Source organism: Cryptomeria japonica, chromosome 1 (assembly GCF_030272615.1).
Source record: "Cryptomeria japonica chromosome 1, Sugi_1.0, whole genome shotgun sequence".
Taxonomy (NCBI): Eukaryota; Viridiplantae; Streptophyta; class Pinopsida; order Cupressales; family Cupressaceae; genus Cryptomeria; species Cryptomeria japonica.
Genome location: NC_081405.1, coordinates 277681893 through 277704930, shown reverse-complemented (window position 1 = coordinate 277704930; position 23038 = coordinate 277681893).

Here is a 23038-nt window from a genome sequence, read left to right as displayed (position 1 = left end):
CCAAAGAGTATTCTACCACTTCAGCATAACCAATGCTCATCATGCAATCTCTTCATCCTAGTTGTATACAACACCATATCAACAACCCTTTTTAAGAGCGGTCACATTACTGCACATCAATCATACCAGTACATGTCGGTTCTTCCTTTTGCATGAAGATGGTCACCTGGTTGTCACGAATGACAATACATCAACTCTTCTCCCTTACCGGTTCATCTTCTATTCTGGTTGACATTAAACTCTAATGCCACCAACCTCTTGTTCACTAGTTGACATCAATGTCAGTGATACCGGTAACATCCTATACCAGTTGACATCAATAACTACATAATGCCAACACTTGTTTCAATCCATATAAAGATTTCCTTAACCTACAAACCATGTTTTTATCATCTGAAAGTGAAAATCCATAAGGTTGCTCAATATAAACTTCCTCTTCAAGATCTCCATTCAGAATTGCACACTTCACATTTATCTGATAAACCTTATAATTCTTATGAGCAACATAAGAAAAAAATAATCTCACAGCTTCAATCATATCTACCGGTGCAAAGGTTTTATCATAAACAATTCCTTCCTTCTGAGAATATCCTTTACAAACCAATCTAGCTTTATTCCTCACAACTTGTCCATCCTCATTCAATTTAAAAGAAAACCCATTTAGTTCCAATAACATTCTTATTTATAGGTTGGGGAAATAAAGTCCATGTGTTATTCTTATTGATGTTGGTTCAACCTGAGAAATAAAATATACATCATCAGCTGCCAACCTTCTTCTTGTCAGCACTCCTTTGCTTTTGTCTCCAATGATCTGATCTTTAGAATGATTCAGCCTTACATATCTAGGAGTCTTCTAATTTTTTGTTCCTTTGTCCTGATCTTGAGTTACTATTGAATTTTATGATACTGTCGGAGTAACTAGTTCAACATTTTGTTCCAGTATAGGTGCTATAGGTTCAGTTATGATCATTTCCACTACCGATTCTCTCTCATAAGTTCTGATTTGATTTTTGTTCTGCTCATCCACTTTGACATTTGTGCTCTCCATAATTCTCTGCAATCTTTTGTTATAACATCTATATGCTTTTCTTTTATTAGAATAACCAAGAAATATTCCTTCATCACATCTAGGATCAAACTTTCCAATGGAATCATCTCTTTTGATATAGCATTTACTACCAAATATTTTGAAATACTTAACTGTCGGTGTATGACCAAACCATAACTCATAAGGTGTCTTACCGGTATCTCCTTTGATATGAACTCTGTTGAATGTGTATACCGCCATGCTTATAGCTTCTCTCCAGTATATATGAGTCAGATTAGCTTCCATCATAATGGTTCTAGCTGCATCCAAGATAGTTATGTTCTTCCTTTCCACGACTCCATTCTGCTGAGATGTCTATGGTGCAGACAACTATCTCCTTATCCCATTCTTCTCACAATAACTATTAAATTCACCAGATGTGAATTATCCACCCTGATCTGACCTTAAGAATTTATTCTTCAATCCTGTCTCAGTCTCATCTTTAGCTTTAAAGATTTTAAACTTTGCAAATGCTTCAAACTTCTCCCTTAGAAAAGTAACCCATATCATTCTAGAATAATCATCAATGATTAGCATGAAATATCTATTACCCTAAAAAGTTTTGATTCTAGAAGGACCACACAAATCATTATGAATAAGATCAAGAACATCATTAGATTTGTCATGTATACTCTTAAAATAAATCTTGACTTTCTTTCCCATTTGACATTCCTTACATACCGGATTATAGGGCTTTACAATCTTAGGTATATCTCTAACTGCCTTAGTAGAACTGATCTTCACAATGTAATCAAAATTCACATTCCACAACCTCTTATGTCATATCTAACTCTCATCAATTTCTGCAATCAAACATGTCTTCTCACCGGAGTTCAAATGAAAGATATTACCTTTAGTCTATGTACCAGTTGTAATTTCCAAACTAGATCTATTGATAATCTTGCATTTTCCATCCTTGAATTGTAACTAAAATCCCTTATCCAATAATTATCTTACACTCAAAAGATTATTCCTTAAACCTTCAACATAATAAACATTATCAGTATTATGCTTACCATCAGTGATATTGTTCCTTTTCCCTTGATCATGCACGCTTTGTCATCTCCAAATCTAACCAGACAACCACCAAATTCTTGCATAGATAAGAACTTCCTTTTATCTCCAGTCATATGATGTGAACATCCACTATCAATTACCCATTCATCCTTGTCTTCAATTTTAGCAGCAAGGGCCTTCTCTTTAGGTACCGAATCATCTTCCTTGATAGCTCAAAAAACCCATTCCTTTCCATTGCTAGATCCACTAGCTAAATCTTGTGTCACTTCATCATCAGAATCAGCCACACCTTCCTCATCCTCATGGTAGCATGATTTGTATTTTTTTTCCTGTACTTATGCTTATTTTGATAATCATGGTTAGGCCTAAAATATCTTCTAGCTCTTTCTTCAAATCTTTCATTCCTTTCAGGACATCTGGATGAAAAATTACCTATCTTATTACATGCAAAGCATTTAAATGGTGATTTTGCTTCATACTTAATTCCTGATGGTCCTTTAGGTATTCTTATAGAAAATAAGGCTTCAAGATTCTCAAACTCTTCATCTTCTTTCTTCATATTCTCTAGTTCCTTCACATATAAAGCTTTCCAATCACTCTTTCCGGTAGATGATGTAGATGCATGAAAAGTAGGTTCAGATTTAATAGCTCCAGAAGGTCCAAATTCCTCAAGCTCAAAAGCAGATAATTTCCCAACCAAGGTATCCCTATTAACAGAGGTGTCTATCATAGTTCTAAGCTCATTAATTGCAGTAGTCTTCATCTTATAAGCCAGTGGTAAAGATATTGATACTTTAGAAACTATTTCATCTTCACTCAGAGATCCACCACAACATTGAATTCCCAAAACAATCTCATTAACTCTCTCCATAAAAGCAGTAATCCTTTCATCTTCTTCCATCTTTAGGCTTTTATACCTTACCTGGTAACCATCAAGTTTAGCAATTTTGACAGTAGGGTCACCTTCATTCAGAGTCTCCAATTTGTCCCATATAGCCTTTGTAGTTGATTTGTCAGTTAGTCCCATAATTTGTTGATAAGAAAGTGAACACAAAAGGGCTTCTATATCTCTACAATCATTCTCAACCTCTTTATCCAGACCATCCAGAGGAGGATTGCTAGATGCCAGATTAAATGATGTAACACCATTCTTAGTGATCTCCCAAATCTCCTTTCTAAGACATCTTAGATGAGTCTCCATCTGAATCTTCCATACCTTGTAATTTGTTCCATCAAGCCTAGAAATTTCTCTCTGAAAAACAACAGTAGATGAACTTGAGTTGCAAGATACGATATGATCTTCCTCAAGTAGTTAAGCTTCTATAGAGAGGACAAATCTCTGATACTAATTGTTAGATAGCTTAGATAACCGGAGGACAACTGAGAGGGGCAGAGGGGGGGGTGAATCAGTTGCCACCAGATTATAGAACTTCAAGCATTTAAATCATTGTTAAACCGAAAGACAAACTTAATATCGGAATGCATAAACAAAATACCAGAATGACTGATAAATAATTTAAACATAATCATAAATCACACAACAGTTACCATCCATCCATAACACATGACACCAAGATTTGTATGTGGAAAACCTGGTAAAGTGAAAAACCACGGTGGGAAGCCTACCCAGAATTAGATAATACTTCTACAGTAAGTATGTGATTATAATATGAGGGGCCTACACATGCAAGAATGCCAACATCCTAGAGAACACTGCTCATCACAAAAAGGAGCCTCACTGACTACATAAACATCAGACTACAATCTAGAAAGAAGAGTGAACTGCAAGTATAACATCTCCTATGCTTGAGTACACTTCCGGTTAAGCTCAATATTAGAGGTCTTAAACCTTTCTCACAAACCCAATTCGATCACCTATGGTCGACCAAACCTTCTTCATATGATTACAACATTATTCATGGACAAATCATCCCATAACCTTTTTCTATCAACCCATGATCTACAATGAGATCTTACATCATATTTATACCAACCTAAGACCTAAACAATTAGGTCCGCTACATAAAAGATAATACAATAAATTAATAACATAAAACCATAATTCAATGATCAACCAAGTCATTTTATGCCAAAATTTTTTTTAAACCAATCATTAAATCCTACCAATAACGCATCAGGAACATCGTCCAACATGTTACAAAAGTCGGTCTATAACTTAGATAACACTGGACCCAAAATAGGTCGCCATAAACCAAATCCAACACCATCGATGATTTGGAACACGAACATGATAACCAACAACATCTTGAAAGCCATCTAGAAGCCACACCAATGCCACTTATCACATGCATCAAAATATATTCAACAAACTTCTATCGGTAAAACCCTTACCGATGACCAAAAGGTGTACTAGAACAAATGATAGATCCTTAGTAATGAAATCTTGAACCAACTGATTGTGATACACATCTAAATAGCATGAATGAAATATCCAAACTAATTCCACAAACTAAAGCATACTGGATCCTACTGGATCAATATCATAATCAACCACTCTATCAGAACCAATCTAAAACCGATAAACAACCAAAGCAACTAGTGTTGCCATCAATGACAAAACATCAATGCAACACATAATAAATTCCAAATTTCTAATAGATCTTTGTATCATGTGATGTAATTTTGTAATTGAGGGTTGGTAATTTAGCCGACCTTGTTATCAAGGTTGATGATTTGTATATATAGGTGATATTGTCATGTAATTTAGGTGTTGATGTTATGTCTGCATTATCAGAGAGAGGTTTATGTGCAAATAAGTGATTTATCCTTTGGTGTTGATATTAAGGAGTGATTGGTGTTGTAGAGAAGACATCTGTGCTTAACTGGAACTGTAATCAGGCATTTGGAGATGTTATTGTTTCAGTTCATTTCTTCCAGATTGTAGTCCAAATCTTATTATAAGTCAATGAAACTTCCCTGAGGGTTGTAGCCTTCTGGGCCATTACTTTTTAGTAGTGATCTCTAAGCAGTGTGCCTCAATGCATATGCATTCCCCATTGTAATATTTTCACATACTACTATAGAGTATCATCTTACTATGGGTAGGTTCCCATCATGGTTTTTCCCTTAACCAGGTTTTCCACATAAAAATATTGGTGTTGTGTGTTATGCTTTCAATTTTCTTATCTGTCTTATTACTCCAGTTTAGCAGATCTATTTTCATGGTTAAATTTTCTAATCTGGTGAAGGATAATTCACCCCCCCCCCTTCTCAGTCTTCCTTCTTGGCTGCTACCAACAATTGGTATCAGATCTATATCCTTTGGTAGAAGCTTAATTGTTTGAGGAGATCTGGGATGGCAGCTCAAGGTGTTATCTTAAAGGATAGTCTGAGATTTGATGGGAGTAACTATTCTATATGGAAGGACTGGATAGAAGTGCACTTCAAATTTCTTGGTGAAGATTATTGGAAGATTACAAAGAATGCCTATACCATTCCTCTAAATGGACTATCTACTCTTGATGAGATCAAGGAAGTTAAACATAATATTAGAGTGAAGGAAGCATTGCTTAGTACCCTAACTGATTCTGAAATGACAAATGTAACAAGACTTCAGATACACATGAGATTTAGATAAAGTTTGAGATTCTGTATGAAGGTGATTAACAAGTGAAGGTTGCTAAGTGTCTTATTTTAAAAGTAAAATATGAGATGTTGAAGATGGGAGATGATGAGAACATACACTCTTTCATGGCTAAGGTAAATGACCTTGTCCTAGGTATCAGATGTGTCGGTGGAACCATTGAGGAAGATGAAATTGTTGCTAAGGTGGTGATATCTTTGCCTCCTTATAAACATAAGGTTGCTTCTATTGATGACATATGGAGTGTGACTACAATAAAAAGAGATATGTTGGTTAGAAAGATTTCTACATTTGAGCTGAGTGAGTTTGGAGGATCACATGGAAAGTTTGAGACTACATTTAGAGTATCTGCATCTGCATCCAGTAAGAAAAAATATGATCCCGACGAGTGTAGAATATCTAGATATGAAAGAGAGAGAAAAGAGATGTAAGAGAAAGAAAGAGAGTTGGATGAACTTGAAGCACTAATTTCCCGGAGATTGCCTATAGGACCTAGTAAGTATGATGAAAAGTTGCCTTTGAAATGTTTCTCTTGTAATAAGATAAGACATTTTTCTTCTAGATGCTCGGAGATAATGGCTAAGTATGACAGACATGATAAGTTTGACAACCATGATAGGAATGATAGATATGAAAAGAATATGAAGTATGATAAGCCTTACAAGCCTAATCCGAAGTATAGAAATCATAAGAACTATTATTATATTGTTGATGAAGGTATTATAGATGAAGAACCTGAAGGAGATGAAGTTGTATTCCTTGCCATTAAGGAAGATGGACTTGTACCTATTGATTCCACTAGCTGTAATATTGAGGAGAAAGCTTAGCTGATAAAGTTGAAGAGAAATATGAATGGGTAATTGATAGTGGTTGTTCATATCATATGACTGGTGATAAAAGCAAATTTGTGAGTATGGAAAGGTATGATGGTGGAATAGTTATATTTGGAGATGACAAAGTTTGTGTGATTCATGGGAGAGGTTCTATATCTTTTGATGGTAAGCATAACACTGCTGATGTCTTGTATGTTGAAGGTTTGAAGCATAATCTTGTGAGAGTTGGATAGATGGTTGATAAAGGTTATGATCTACAATTCAAGGATGGAAAATGCAAGATCTTAAATGCCTTTGGTATAGAGATTGCATCTAGAACTAAGACTGGAGGTAACATTTCTCATTTGAATATTAGTGAGAAAAGTTGTTTGATTTCTTAGATTGATGAGAGTTGGTTGTGGCATAGGAGAATGTGTCATGTAAGTTTTGATTCAATGATGAAGATCAGTTCTACACAAGTTGCTAGAGATCTACCAAGATTGTTAAGCTTGTTAATCTGATATGTAAGGAATGTCAGTTGGGTAAGAAAACAAGGATTTCTTTCAAGAGAAAACATTATACATCAGATGGATTACTAGATCTTGTGCATACTAACCTATGTGGACCTACAAATGTTAGAAGTGTGCAAGGTGATAGATATTTTATGCTGCTAATTGATGATTATTCTAGGATGATGTGGGTGGTCTTTTTGAAGGAGAAATCAAAAGCACTAGACAAGTTCAAGATATTCAAAGAAAAATTGAGACTGGGTCTGGTTTGAAGGTAAAGTGTCTGAGATTTGATAGAGGTGGAGAATTAAGTTTTGGTGAGTTCAATTCATTCTATGAAAAGCATGGGATTAGAAGACAATTATCTGCTCTTATAACCCCTCATCAAAATGGAGTTGTTGAAAGGAAGAACAAAACTATCTTGGATGTTACAAGGACTATGTTGATTGGAGGGAATATTCTGAAGATCTACTAGAAAGAAGCAATTAGCACTGTTGTCTTCACATTCAATAGAATTCACATCAAATGTGATACCAGTAAGACCCCTTATGAGCTATGGTTTGGGCATGTTCCTACTAAGAGATATTTCAGAGTATTTGGTAGCAAATTTTATATCAAGAGAGAGGAGGATATAGGAAATTTTGATATTATAAGTGATGAAGGAATTTTCTTGGGATATTCAACAAAAAGAAAAGCCTATTGGTGCTACAAAAAGAGACTGAGAAAGATAGTGGAGACTAAAAATGTGAAGGTGGATGAAAACCTTGGGAAAGAGATCATAACATGTGGATATGATGATAGATAACATATTATCTTAGCTCCTATTTAGACAGAAGAGCCTAAGAAGAATGATCTGGTAGAAACACTTAATTTGAATGTTGCTACTACCAATGAAGATGTGCACAAACCTAATAATCAAAACAATCAGAATAATCCAAGGTATGTAAGACTAAATCATTCTAAAAATCATATTATTGGTGATAAGAATAAAGGTGTAATGACTAGAAGAAGGTTAGCTACTAAAGAAGTATGCTTGATTTCTAAAGTTGAACCTAAAGATGTTGTTGAATCTTGTAAAGATGAGAATTGGATGAGAACTATGGAAGAAGAACTAGATCAGATTGAAAAGAATAATACTTGGGAATTTGTGGCTAGACCTAAGGATAAGAATGTTATTGGTACTAAATGGGTATTCAGGAACAAATTAAATGAATCTGATGAAGTTATCAGAAATAAAGTTAGACTGGTTTGTAAAGGATATTATCAGAAAGAAGGAATAGATTATGAGGAGACTTTTTCTCCCATGGCCACACTTGAAGTTGTTAGACTATTGTTTGCTTATGCTACTTATAAAGATTTCAAGGTATATCAGATTGATGTCAAATCTATCTTTTTGAATGGTGATCTTGAGGAAGAAGTATACATTGAGTAGCCTAATGGATTTTCATTGTTAGATGATGAATACATGGTATGTAAACTAAAAAAATCTCTTTATGGATTGAAATAAGCCCCTAGAGACTGGTATGCTAGACTAGATAAATATTTGTGGAAATTGGGATTTAGTAAAGGTGTTGTTGACAGTAATTTGTACTTTAAGATAAAAAATGATAATATCTTGATTGTTGAAGTCTTTGTTGATGATATTATCTTTGGAGGTGATCATGACTTGAGCATGAAGTTTGATGGTGATATGTATAAATAATTTTAGATATCTATGATTGGTGAGATGAAATTCTTCTTAGGTTTGTAGATTTCACAGACTAGAAAAGGTATATTCATATCTCAAACTAAGTATGTGAAGGAATTGCTAAAGAAGTTTGGGTTACATGACTCCAAACCGGTTGGTAATCCTATGGTGACTGGTTGTAAAAACATCTCTGACCACTTTAGCAGCAATAATCTCCAAAAGAGGCATGGATTGAAGAAGGTTGAGAGAATTGGATAGAAAGATTGACACCAATTGAGAAGGGAATATGATTCTCCTTGATTGGGGAAACAAAATATGCTCACCGATAATCCTTTTAATACTCTTCCACACCTGATAGCTATGAGAGAGAAAGACCAAACCAAGATGTTCCTCTGAGATATATTCACAAAAAGGTTGCTCCCATTCTTGCACATAAATGTTAACCCTATAATTTTGAGGCATGTATTCAAGGTTCTCTCTACAACATGTATGACAAACTGAAGAATTCTTCATATTGCCTATCTCTTTAAAATCCCTAGCTAGCTGCATTAAGAAACCATTAACTTGCCAAAAGAAAATCTCGTAGATTGAAGACTGGGATAAAATTGCCAATAAATTGATGGAGAAGATAAATTATAACAATGTATCAGCTCAAGCCTTGAATTTCGAGGGCAGTAAATATTGGTACATGGAGTTATGTTTTTGCATGCTTGAAGAGAAAAATCAAGTTTATTACCATGAAAGAAACCACCAAAAGGCCATTAATAGTTGTTTTCACATGTGGTCATATGATTTATCTATAATATCACGATACGCGTAATATATGTCCTGCAAAAACTCATATCAATGCAAACCAAAATACTTGAAATAATGATTAGGAAATTCTTTTAATGGCTAGACCTTTTCTACAAGGACAAGATATGACTTTATGCTATCATCTAGGTAAGAACGAATGAAATTTAAATTAAAACCATCTTTTGCTGAGTCAATGACTACACCATCACAACCCAAGTTAGCTAGTCTATCTACAAGCCTATTTCCTTCCTTATATGTGTGTGACAAATAAACTTCTTCAAAAGTATCTAATAAATTCCAAACTTGAGAAAGAACACAATGAATGTGCCAATTAAAATAATTCCTGCATTTACAAGCATTAATAATAATAGAGGAATCCCCCTCAACATGAATTCTAGTGTATCCCATTTGTTTGGCTAGAATCAACCCTTGAAGTAAAGCCTAAGATTCTGCTAAATTATTAGTACTTGGAGGCAATTTATATGATTTATGAGCTCTTAGTCTCCCTTTATCATCTCTAATACAAGCTCCAACACCTGAGGTATCTGGGTTCCCTCGCGAAGAGCCATCAAAATTTATTTTAACAAAGTTTGTCCAAGGAGGTTGCCAGATAATAGAGGCCCTATCAATTTTGATTTTATTATCTGGTGATGGCAGAGTAGTAGTAGGAGAAAAAAAAATTCATTTCTTAAGAATGTTTGTATCCCATGAGGTGAATAGCGAACAAGCATGCTTCTCCACATAAGAGTTAACCAGTTCTAAGATTGCTGATTCTAAAGTCTCAAAAAAAGACTCAATAGAAAATGAATGATTCCTGAATTTTCTTTTGTTCCTCTCCCACCAAACTGACCATAGAACTGTTGCTGGAATAACCAACCAGATGCAAGAAAAAAAGGAGGATCTAAATAAAATTGGCCATGATTGAAATAATTCCCAAAGGGAATTTGGAAGAGGCATAGAAAGACCTAGTTTTTTTAAGATGAAACACCAACATTGACGAGAAAAAGTACATTGGAGAAACAAATGATCAACATCTTCATTGGATTGGCCACATAAAACACACAATAAAGGCTGAGCAATCTGTAGTTTATGCAATTTGTCACTGGTAAGAATTTTTTTTGAAGGGCCAACCATGAGAAATATCCTGCTTTTGCTAAATCTAGATTGTTCCAGCAAAAGAAAAAAGGCCTTTATTTAATTTTTTGAGTCACCTTTTGTTGAAGAGCTTTAAAACCGAGCTTAACTGAATAAGAACCATCTTTAGAAGGAGCCCAAATTACTTTATCTTCCTTATTAGATAAAAAAATCACTCGATGAGCTAAAGATTGAAGTACTAACCCCAAAGCATTGTTATCATCAATTATTTCAAAAAAACATTTCCAAATTACCTTACCTGAATATATCTCAACTGCATCTACATATCCAATAATTTTATCTCCCCACTTTTGAGAAGTAGATGGTATTACACCTTGTAGAATTTGCAGTTGAGATAATGGAGTATACCCATTCCAGGAATCGTTCCAAAAAAGGATTGATTCATCATTATTCACTTGCCAAGAAATATAAGATGTGATCACTTCTCTGGATAACATCATGAAGTCCCACATAACAGATCCTTTAGGAGGATTAGAAATTGTAAAGATTATATTTGGATGTGAAGAGTCAAGGTATTTGGTTTGCATAATTTGACTCCATTTTGTATTAGGTTAAGCATACATTTTCTAGACCAACTTACCTCCAAAAGCCAAATTTTGTTTAGAAACATCATGTAGTCCTACCCCTCATGAGTTCTTATCATTCAACATGGTGGATAGAGAAGCAATAGGAATCTTGTTTCCTTGAGATAAGTTTCCTTTCCACAGAAATTCCTTAATAATTTTCTCTATCCAAGTTATAACAGATCTAGGAGCCTTGAGGATAGAGATGTAATAATTAGGGATTGCAATTAGGACAATTTTGATGAGGAGTATTTTTCCTAAAAGAGAGAGCCATCTAACTTTCTAGGCTACAATTTTGTCTTTAATTCTATGACATTTTTCCAGTAAGAAGACCTATTAGCTCCCATTAAAAAAGGAAGTCCTAAATAGGTGCAGGGAAGTTCCTCAACTTCAAAACCAAAGATTTTAATAATCTTTTTTTCTTAAAGCCATCCTTGTATTAAATATGAATATTTTAGATTTGTGTATTAATCCTCTGATTTGAAACTAACAAATAAGCTTCTAAGTATTGTTTCATATTCTTAGCTTCAGAAATAGATGATTTACCATAACGAAGAGTGTCATCTGCAAATAAAGTATGGTTGACAACAATATTAGTTCTTGGAATTAGAATCCCTTACCAATTTCCATTGACATTCTTAGAGATAATCAATCTACTAAAAGCTTCTGCCATGATTATGAATAGAAAAGGGGATAAAGGATTCCCTTGTCTAAGGCCTTGAGTCCCTGAAAAAAACCCCATTGGGGACCCATTGATGATGACTGAAAAAGTTGCTCCTGAAACACATGCATTGATCCATCTACATCATTTTTCTGAGAAGACTTCAATCCACCTTATCATATGATTTCATTGAATTTCAAGTTTAATAATAAAAGAAGGCAATTGAGACAAATGAATTGAGTGCAAAACTTCATGAGCAACTAAAACACCTTCAAAAGTTTCCCTTCCAAGAAGAAAACCTCCTTGTTCCAGAGATATAATTTTTGGAATTAGATAATGCAGTCTAAGATAAATAGCCTTAGTGATAATTTTATAAATAGTGTTTCATAGTGAAATAGGCCTAATTTCTATAAAGGTCTTTGGATCCTTAACCTTAGAAATAATTGCAATACTTGTGGTATTGAACATTTTAAAAATTGAAGGGGTTCTTCTTGATTCTTCTAGAAAAGCCACCAGGTCAAAACAAATTACATCCCAACATTTCTGAAAGAAAAGGGTCATGAATCGATCAGGCCCTGGAGCTTTGTCTAGACATAGTGAAAAAACTACCTTATGCACTTCTTCTAAAGTAAAAGGTTTCATAAGGATATCATTATCTTGCTATGATACTAAAAGAGGAATGGGATCTAAGACTTCTTGATCATTGATATTGGTCGTATTAACATTTGCAGAGGAAAGTGGAGCTAATAAGGACTTGAAAAATGTAACTCCTTCATCCTGAATCTCCTTTGCACTAGTAAGGACTTTACCTATCTTAGCATCATTAATTGAAAATATAGTAGTTGTTTCTCTTTTTGCTTTCACAGATGCATGAATTTATTTTGTGTTCGTATCCTTTTCTTTCAACCAAAGTTCTCTCAATTTTTGTCTCCAATAGATTTCTTCTCTTTTGCTAAGTTCTTCCCATTTTGATTGTAAATCTCTTTTCTTATCATAAGTGGAAGCATCCATACCATTCAAAATGATATGCTGATGAATATCATTAAATTCTCTTGCAATTGATTCTTTCTCCATAAAAATATTTTTGAATAAGAGCACATTTCAAAGTTTAATTTGTGCTTTAACATGCTACATTTTCTTGAAAAATTGATACATCCTAGATCCATTAAAATGTGGATCACTCACCCACCACTGTCTCAATAGAGGGAGGAAATGTGGATTCCTGAACCACATTCTCTCGAACTTAAAAGTTGGCCAGTGAGAAGGCATTTGAGAGGTTGAAGAAATGGAAATTAAAATAGAAAAGTGATCTGATCAAATAAGAGGTAAAATGTTTGTTTCAATTTTAAAGTTTTTAAGAAGCAAATTTTGAGAGATAAGGAATCTATCTAATCTCTCAACAATTTGTGTGAAATCTCTTCTCTTATTTGTCCAAGTAAACAATCCTTTCTGAGGAATTATATCTTGTAAAGCATTGTCAGAAATGAAGCTTGCAAAGTCATCAATGGTCTTCTGTGGGGGGATAATACCTCCTAATTTCTATTGAAAAGAAACAATGGCATTGAAATCCCCACCTAGAATAAAATTTTGATCAAGGGATTGCTGAATAATCAATGATAAAGAATCCAAAAACCTCTTTTTCTCATGAATATGTGTGGGACCATAGACATTTATGAGTTTGAATGAAAGATCAAAACACTGAACATTCATCATTTGCCAATTATTTCTTTCACTGACAATCTCTACAGTCAACTTCTTCGGATTCCATAAAACTAATAAACCTTCGGATGCCCCTATAGTTGCAACATGAGAATCTTTCCAATTAGATCATTTAGAAATCATTGATTGAATTGTTTCTAATGATAATTTTGTCTCCTGCAAAAGTATAATATCTGCACCTAACAAGTCAAGTTGGTGCTTGACTCGGTTTCTCTTGTCAGAGGCATTAATGCCTTTGACATTCCAAGAAATAATCTTCAATGTTGTTGAGGAGAGCGAAATGCTCTCCTCGGTCTATAGCTGCAACATGAGAAGCTTTCCAATTAGAGGATTTAGAAACCATTGATTGAAATGTTTCTAATGATAATTTTGTCTCCTGTAAAAGTATAATGTCTGCACCTAAGGAGTCAAGTTGGTGCTTGACTCAGTTTCTCTTGTCAGAGACATTAATGCCTCTAACATTCCAAGAAATAATCTTCATTGTTGTCGATGAGAAAGACATGCTCTCCTTGGTCTTTTTGTGGACTGTTATATCTTACTCAAACTAGACCATACATTATACATGATGTGTGTATGGCTGCTAGATATCAAACTGATCCAAAAGAGAGTCATGTTACTGTTGTTAAGAGGTTATTCAGATACTTGAAAGGAATTGTAAATTAAAGTTTATGGTATCTGAGGAATGATGATTTCATGTTATGTGCTTACATTGATGCTGATTGCACTAGTGATGTAGATGACCATAAGAGCACTACCAGTGGAGAATTCTTTTTGGGTAAGAAGTTGGTTTCATGGACTAGTAAGAAACAAGATTCAGTGTCCTTATCTATTGCTAAAGCTGAGTACATTGTTGCTACTAGTAATTGCACTCAGATAGTTTGGATGAAGCAAATGTTGAAGGATATCAGAGTTATTTATGATGAGTCTACTGTTATATGTTGTGATAATTTTAGTTTTATTAACATGTCAAAGAATCTGGTGCAACATTCAAAGACTAAGCATATGTCAATCAAATATCATTACTTGAGAGAGAAAGTCAGTGAAGAGAAGGTGAAGTTGGAGTATGTATCTATAAAGGAATAAATAGCTAATATTTTCACTAAGCCTTTGCCTGTAGATACATTTGTCTATTTGAGAGACTTAGGGGTATCCACCCCTCCTAGTGAGAACTAGATGCATTGAGTTGCATCAATCTGGTGGAATTCACAGTCTTATCCTTTTATTTGGATTGGTGAGTTGGTGTTGCTCCTCTGCTGGACTAGTCTATGTTTTGGGGAGAGAGATTCATGTTTCATATTCAAAGGGGGAGAGTAAAGTTTGGTTTTCTATTTTGAGATCTTTGGCATTGTTTTCAAAAGGGGAAAGAGATCATGTGAAAAACTGCTTTATATGTCCTGATCTTAGGGGGAGTTTGTTGGTGATATCTTCTTTATTTGCATTGATTATTTTTCACATTCATATGTTGCCATCAATGCCAAAGGGGGAGATTGTTGGTCATTGTTGTTGCTAGGATATGTTGTTATCATTGATGCCAACATACTCCTATGTATTGCTTCGGTGATTATAGATTGGGAAGATCTTATGATCCGGTTTCATAGTGTTATTTTGTTGATCATTATTTTGCAAAGTTCAATATATCCTCTGGTATATTCCAGTGTGATCAGATCTTGTGCTGAGATTTTGGGATATTGCTTGGGATGGTCTTATGTATCTTAATTTTAGATGGATCATGATTTGGTGCTCTGCAAGTTATCTTTCTTCATCACAGTTGATGATTAGTTGTGTTCTTGAGCTTTTAGACGTTGACATAGGAAGATTTGATAAGTGGTGTTGGTGCAGTTGTTCCTGATGATTCTAACATGCTTGTTGGTGTTTCCTAGTTGTGTCTTTTTTGTTTTGGTGATCTGCATTGATTGTTGTGCAATTTTTTGGTAGTTTCTATGAATCGGTGATGATTTCGTGTTATGCAGTTTTCCTGGCTGTGTAGTGTGTTGCGGTTGATCTTGGTGTGATTTCTGGTGGAGTTGAGCATTTGAGAATTTGATTTAGGTCCATGTTATGCTATGTAAATTATTATATTGGTTTGGTGGTCGATCTTTGTATCATGTGATATAATTTTGTAATTAAGGGTTGAGGGTTTAGCCGACCTTGTTATCAAGGTTGATAATTTGTATATATAGGTGATATTGTCATGTAATTTAGGTTTTGATGTTATGTTTGCATTATTAGAGAGAGGTTTACTTGCGAACACGTGATTTATCCTTCAATGTTGAGATTAAGGAGAGATTGGTATTGCAGAGAAGACATCTATGGTTAACCGAAACTATAATCAGGCATTTGGAGATGTTATTCTTTCAGTTCATTTATTTTGGATCATAGTCCAAATCTTATTGTAAGTTAGTGAGACTCCTTGAGGGTTGTAGCCTTCCATGCCATTATTTTTTAGTAGTGAGCTCTAGGCAGTCTGACTGAATGCATGTGCATTCCCTATTGTAATATTTTTACATACTATCACAAAGTATCATCTTACTATGGGTAGGTTCCCACCATGGTTTTTCATGTCAAAATCTTGGTGTTATGTGTTGTGCTTTCAATTTGCTTATTTGTCTTATTACTGCAGATTATCAAATCTGTTTTTGTGGTTAAATTTGCTGATCCGGTGAAGACTGATTCACCCCCCCCATTTTGAATCTTCCTTCTTGGCTTCTACCAACAATATCGACCTTGTTTTTTTATTTTACTTTTCTTTGGTTTGATAATTTGAAAACAAAATTGCATGAAATTGCCTATTAAGAAGATAGAAGGGACAAGGAAGTCACTAACTTCAATTAGATATCTTCCATCCTTTGAATGGAGGAATTGTTTTGGCTACCAAATAAACAAGGACTAAATTTCTCAAAGAGGAGGATCACAATATAGGGGAGAGGGACCAATAGTCATGAGAGCTGACTTCATCAACATGTAGTCATCACATGGAATATTGTAAGACCTCTATTTTTTTATAGAAATGTAAAATGGACACTTAACTATCTACAAATAAAGTTTGAAGGTGTGACTCATCATGCAACTTGTCAAAATGACATGTCTAGTGCGAAGTGCTTGAAAAATGACTTTTTAAAGATTCAACTAAAACTTAATCTAAAAATCCCTAGTAGTTGAATAAAAAAATATCATTTGTAATTAGTATACTATCATATTTTTTATGTAAAATATAACTTATATGCAACTTAAATGGACCAAGTTCCTATTAATGATCATAAATGTGTGTTATCTCTAACTTTTATATCCAACACCAAAGGACTAATAGTTGAACACAAAATATTATTTGTTGTTATAAAAACTACACATTTTTATATAAAATACAACTTATATTGAACACAAAGGGACCAATTGTTGAACACTAAAACTTTTGGACAATCCCTCATATTTCATGGGAAAAAATAAGGTATTTATTGTGTTCACCTTTTATATTTGTGATAAGACAAATTATTAATATGAAATATTCCAATGCATATACATTGTTATCTCAATAGTTGTACATACAAAATAATATTTTTTTCACTATGATAAGAGTATTTGTTTAAGTGAGCATCCTTTTTTATAAATGACACACTTATAGTGGATAGCTATGATATTTTATTTGAAACAAATAATTATTTATTTCACTTGTTAAGAATGTATTTATGCATTTTTTATATAACATTTATAGGTTTAGACACTATTTATGTCCACCCAATTAAATGAATTTTATATTTTCTTAATTATCACCCATTTTCCAACTATTAATTAAATTAATATTTAATTAATTCACCCCCTTCCTTTATTGATTAAATAAATTATTCAATTTATTTAATTAAATTAACCTTTTACATTTAATTAAATACCCTTTTGACATTTAAATAAATCAATATTTATTTAAATCTATCAAATGCAAGTTGCAACTCATAAATTAAAATAAACTAATTTAATTTCAATTAAAATCCTAAAAACCCTCCCACTTGCATTTTCCTACAAACACACTTGCATGCCTAAAACACTTCTAGATTCCTCTAATCCCTTCCAATGTAGTCTAATCCCCCTCCTAATCATTTGCACATTCCTTAAGAAAGGGTCACTTCTTAGAAACATGTAAAGTCTTCATAAACTATTAAAGGCTTTATGCCTTCAACAAGTTAACCTCTAAAGTCTTCCAAAGCATGTAAGGCTCTTACATTCCATTAATGGCTAATTCACCTTTGACCCATGGTTAGAGACTTTCTCTCTAGCTTAACCTTCCTTTTAACTCATGGGTCTCTTCAAGATTTCATTTCTTTGACCAGGTAGTTATCCCTTTAACCCTTTCACAAGATTTTATCCTTTGGATAAAAGTTTTATCCATTAAGTAAACCCTAACCAAAACCCTTAGGGTAACCATCATGTCTCTTCATGCATTTAATGCTTCTATTTCCTCTCAAGCCATCTCATGTTGACAATTGTCACCATTTCATTGGTGAAAATTGTAAACATGGATTGAGGATCACCAAATTCTCAAGAAATCCTAACCCTTGTTAAGATTATTCAATCTTGACCATCCAATTTCTTATTTCTTCTATAAATAGGCCTCATTCCCTCAATATAAAAAAATCACAAGTTTTTATGCATCCAGGTTATACTCTATCAAAGTCATCAAATCTTAGCTTTGCCTCCCTTTGTTTTAATTATAATCTTCAATATTTAGGAGCATTTTGATCATTAGCATAGCATATATCATGTTAGCATAGCATGTTTATTTACATTATCATAGCATAAATCTTCATCTTAGTAAGATTTGTAACCATCTAGATCTTAATTGTATTTGCATATAGATCATTTTATCACATATCACTCATTCTTGAAGTTGTCATTCCAAAGGTTAGTTGCTCAATGATATGAGAGAAACCATGGCTTGAAGAATCCGACGAGATAGAGAACAATGGGATGTCTAAAAAGGATGGCTTATTTTACATGTTTTGTTTATTAGATCATTACATAGAAAGTTTCATTGGTATGCTTGTTTATTTGGTTCTTAATTTACAAATTAACCATCTTTCAGGTATAGATTTTTGGCACCCACTGTGGGGCTCTCCTGTGTTTTTAAGATTTTGATTCAGATTTCCATGCAGGTTTAGAACACAAGTTCCTTTAGCACATTTGAAAAAGATTTTGGTGCTTCTGATCATTCGTTTCTAGCGCATTCGACAGAGATTCTAGCATTTCTAACATTCCTTATAGTACATTTGACCAAAATTCTAGTGTTTATAACATTTCTTAAAGTGCATTTAACTTATTCTGTAGCACTTTTGATCAGTCTTATGGCACATTTAACTATTTTTCTAGCGTTTTTGCCATATATTTTAGTGCTTTTGAAATAAGAAAAGATTTAAAAGTTTGTAACCTCGTAGGAGAACTTAAGCTTGTTAGCTCACAATCTTGGCTAACTTTTCGAAGTGTTTTGCAGGTACTATTGTGTGTTGCAGATCCAAGGGAGTTAGATTAGTTTTTGCTTTTATTTCACAAAGACTAAAAAGAATTCACTTCCTTTTCTTGCAACCTGATAAAAAGAACATCACATTTCATTTTTTTTGCAAGGATAAAAAGAACATAATCCTTTGTTTGGTTCTCTGAAAATAATCTCATCTTCTTTTTCAAAGGTTAAAAAGAACAAAAAATCAAACCTTTCCTTTTTGCAAGCAACTCACATTGTCTTTTGGTTCTCTTGAAAAAGAATAAGACAAATTTTACTTTTTGTTACAAAAGGATAAAAGAACCTCATCTTTTGTTTGGTGCTCTAAAAATAATCTTAACTTATTTTTTTCTTGCAAAGGTGAAAAGAACAAGCCACATTTCCATTGGTTATGAGGTTTATTTTCTTGCAACGGTTTTCAAATTTCCTCAAAATTATTGTTGCAATTTTGAATCAAAAGGAATACTCATTATTGCTATCTTTCTTAAAAGGAACACCATGTTTGTTGGAGCAATATCTCCAAGTAGAGATTAGATCACATTGAAATGTTGAGATAAAGAAAACAAAATTGTCTATCATGTTTCGAAAGTGATAGGTATATGCTCTCCCCCTAATTAGGTGATCAAAAAGTTGAACTCACTCTTTTGCTTTTTTTCCCTTATTGCAAATAAGATACAACCTTTAGCAGGGATGCCCTCCTGAGAATCCCATAAGGATGGTGATAGGGGAACAACCTAAGTGAGGAACGACTAACACAAAGTAATCCAACCCACTATAATCAAATTTGGATGTGATGAAAATCATGTCCACCAGTTTTGCTCATTTATTAGTCTTCTCCCAGTATCCTTGAGATACGTAAAGCCTTTATTCTAAAGGTTGGGAAGTGACCTAAGGGAGTTTATCATTGAATACCAAATGAAATCCTTACTAAAAATCTTTAAGAGTAGAATCCTTGCCAAGTCGATTATCCAAACATTTCTAATATCATAGTGCAAGGGTGGGGAAGAATCTACTCACCATACATCTCCCAAGAAATGTTAGGATAACCAGTGGACAACTGAGAAGGGGGGGGGTGTGAATCAGTTGTCAACAAATTATATTAATTAAAGCACTTTATAACCTTTAACTGAAGAACATAAACATTGAATACCAGAATAGCAGAAACAGATATCAGTAAGCAATAAAACTTAAGAATGAAATAGAGAATTAACACAATGAAACCATACCACATAACACCATGATTTGTATGTGGAAAAATTGGTAAAGGGAAAAACCATTTTGGGAAGTCTACCCAAAGTCAGATGATACTTCTATAGAAAGTATGTGATACAATAAGGGGCTTGCACATGCAAGAAGGCACACTACCTAGAGCATACTGCTCATTACAAAGGAGTCTCACTAACTATAGAGAGGTTATAACCACCTCAAGATAATTGGACAACAATCTAGAAGAATGAACTGCCAGAGATAGCATCTACCATGCCTGATTACAGTCTTGGTTAAACTCAATATCGGAGGCCTTTGACCTCTTACTTAAACCCAATTTGATCACCTATGATCAATCAAATCTTCTTCGCATATGATATTTCATTCCATGACCACGACACATGATCTACAATAAGATCTTACATCAATTTATACAAACCCTAAGGCCTAAACCAATTAGGTCAGCCACCTAAAAGATATTACAATAAGATCATTACATACATCCATATTACAATGATATACCATGTCAGCTTAAGACCAAAACAACATTAACCAATCCATTAAACATCCCAGTAACATGTAGAGAACATGTTAACATGATATTGGTCCATAACCTAGACAGGCACCTGACCTAATCAGGGTCCACCATGCCAAATAAATCTCTCCAATCAGTTTAGGTATGATCAAGGATCACCTTTTGCATCCTAAATTCCATCTAGAAGCTGCACCAACACCACTTGCATTATGTCAAAGATTCTTAGTAAAATATCTACTGGTAAAACCTTAAACCCTTACTGGTAATACAAGATCTTCTACCGGTAACCAAAACCTATCTGTATATAACCAACCATAATAGCTAGTGTTGACATCAATGACAAAACATCAATGCAACACATAATCAATTCCTCCATATTGCCAACAACCCCTGCCTTTGGCATTGATGGAAACACTATATGTGAAAAAGAAAACATCTAAGTTTCAAAAAGTGCCAAACATTTCTCATAGAAGATATAACAATGAAAAACTAAAAAATCCTAGCAGCTCCCCCTAAGGAGTACAGTCTAATCTGAAAGTGATCTAAATTTTTCATATAAACATTATTTTTCACATATAACTCTCCCCCTTTGACATCAATGCCAAAGATATGACATAGATATCAAAATTCTGTGAATCTCAAAGCTAACTACTCCCCCTAAATAGTAGCACCACTACATCAACCTGGAGCAAAGAATAAAGCTGATGATGCATACTAGACTGATGGTCTTCTCCATCAATTAAGTTTCTGCCAGAGGGGTAGATACCCCAAACTTGTCTCTCAAATACTCAAATGATTCCTTAGACAACGGTTTAATGAATATATCTGTAATCTTCTCTTTAGTGTTCACATAAACCAATTTGACTTCCTTTTCTTCCACCTTGTCCTTTAGAAAGTTATATTTTATTGATATGTGTTTAGTCTTAGAGTGAAATACCAAATTTTTAGACATGTCAATAGCTATAGAGTTATCACAATAGATAACTACCGGTTCACTATGATTTACCTTGATATCCTTCAACATTTTCTTCATCCATAAGACTTGAGTGCAATTAGTTGCTGCTGCAACATATTCAGCTTTTGCAGTAGATAAAGAAATGCATGACTGTTTTTTGCTGATCCATGAAACCAATTTATTTCCAAGAAAGAAAGCTCCACCAAAAGTGCTCTTCCTTCCATCAGTATCTCCTGCCCAATCTAAATCTGTATATGCACATAAAGTGAAGTTATCATCTATAGAATACCATAACCCATATTCTGTTGTTCCTTGCAAATACCAGAACATCCTCTTTACTGTACATTCATGATTTTCTTTAGGATTACTTTGATATCTTGAAACAATACTATTGCATTCATAATATTCAGTCTAGTCTGAGTTATATATAACAAGCCACCAATCATAGACTTATACCTTGTTGAATTTACCACTGCAGATGTATCTTTGATAGATAATTTCTCACTTGTCACCATAGGAGTACTTACCAGTTTGGAATTATCCATACCAAACTTCTTCAACAATTCCCTTAGATACTTAGTTTGACAGATAAAGATGCATTTGTCAATTTGAGTAATCTGCAAACCTAAGAAAAATCTGATCTCACCAATCATGGACATTTCAAATTCATTCTTCATATTATTAGATAATTCCATGCACAATTTATCTTCACCTCCAAAAATGATATCATCAACAAATACTTCAATAATCAGAATATCATCATCAATGATTTAATAATATAAATTACTACCAGCACTGCCTTTAGTAAAACCAAGCTTCAAAAGATAGTTATCCAACCTTGCATACCAATGTCTAGGATCTTGTTTCAATTCATATAATGCTTTCCTTAACCTGTAAACCATATCTTTATCATCTGTCAGTGAAAATATATTAGGTTGCTCAATGTATACCTCTTCCTCAAGTTCACCATTCAAGAATGCACATTTAACATCCATTTGATAGACCTTATAGTTCTTATAAGCTGCATAGGCAAGAAATAGTCTAACAACTTCAATTCTAGCTACAGGTGCAAATGTCTCACCATTATCAATTCCTGCCATTTGAGAATATCCTTTACAAACTAGTCTAGACTTGTTTCTTACAACTTGACCATCCTAATTTAGTTTATTCCTAAAAACCCATTTAGTTCCAATAACATTCTTATTTTTAGGTCGGGGAACTAAAGTCCAAGTCTCATTCTTCTCTATCTGA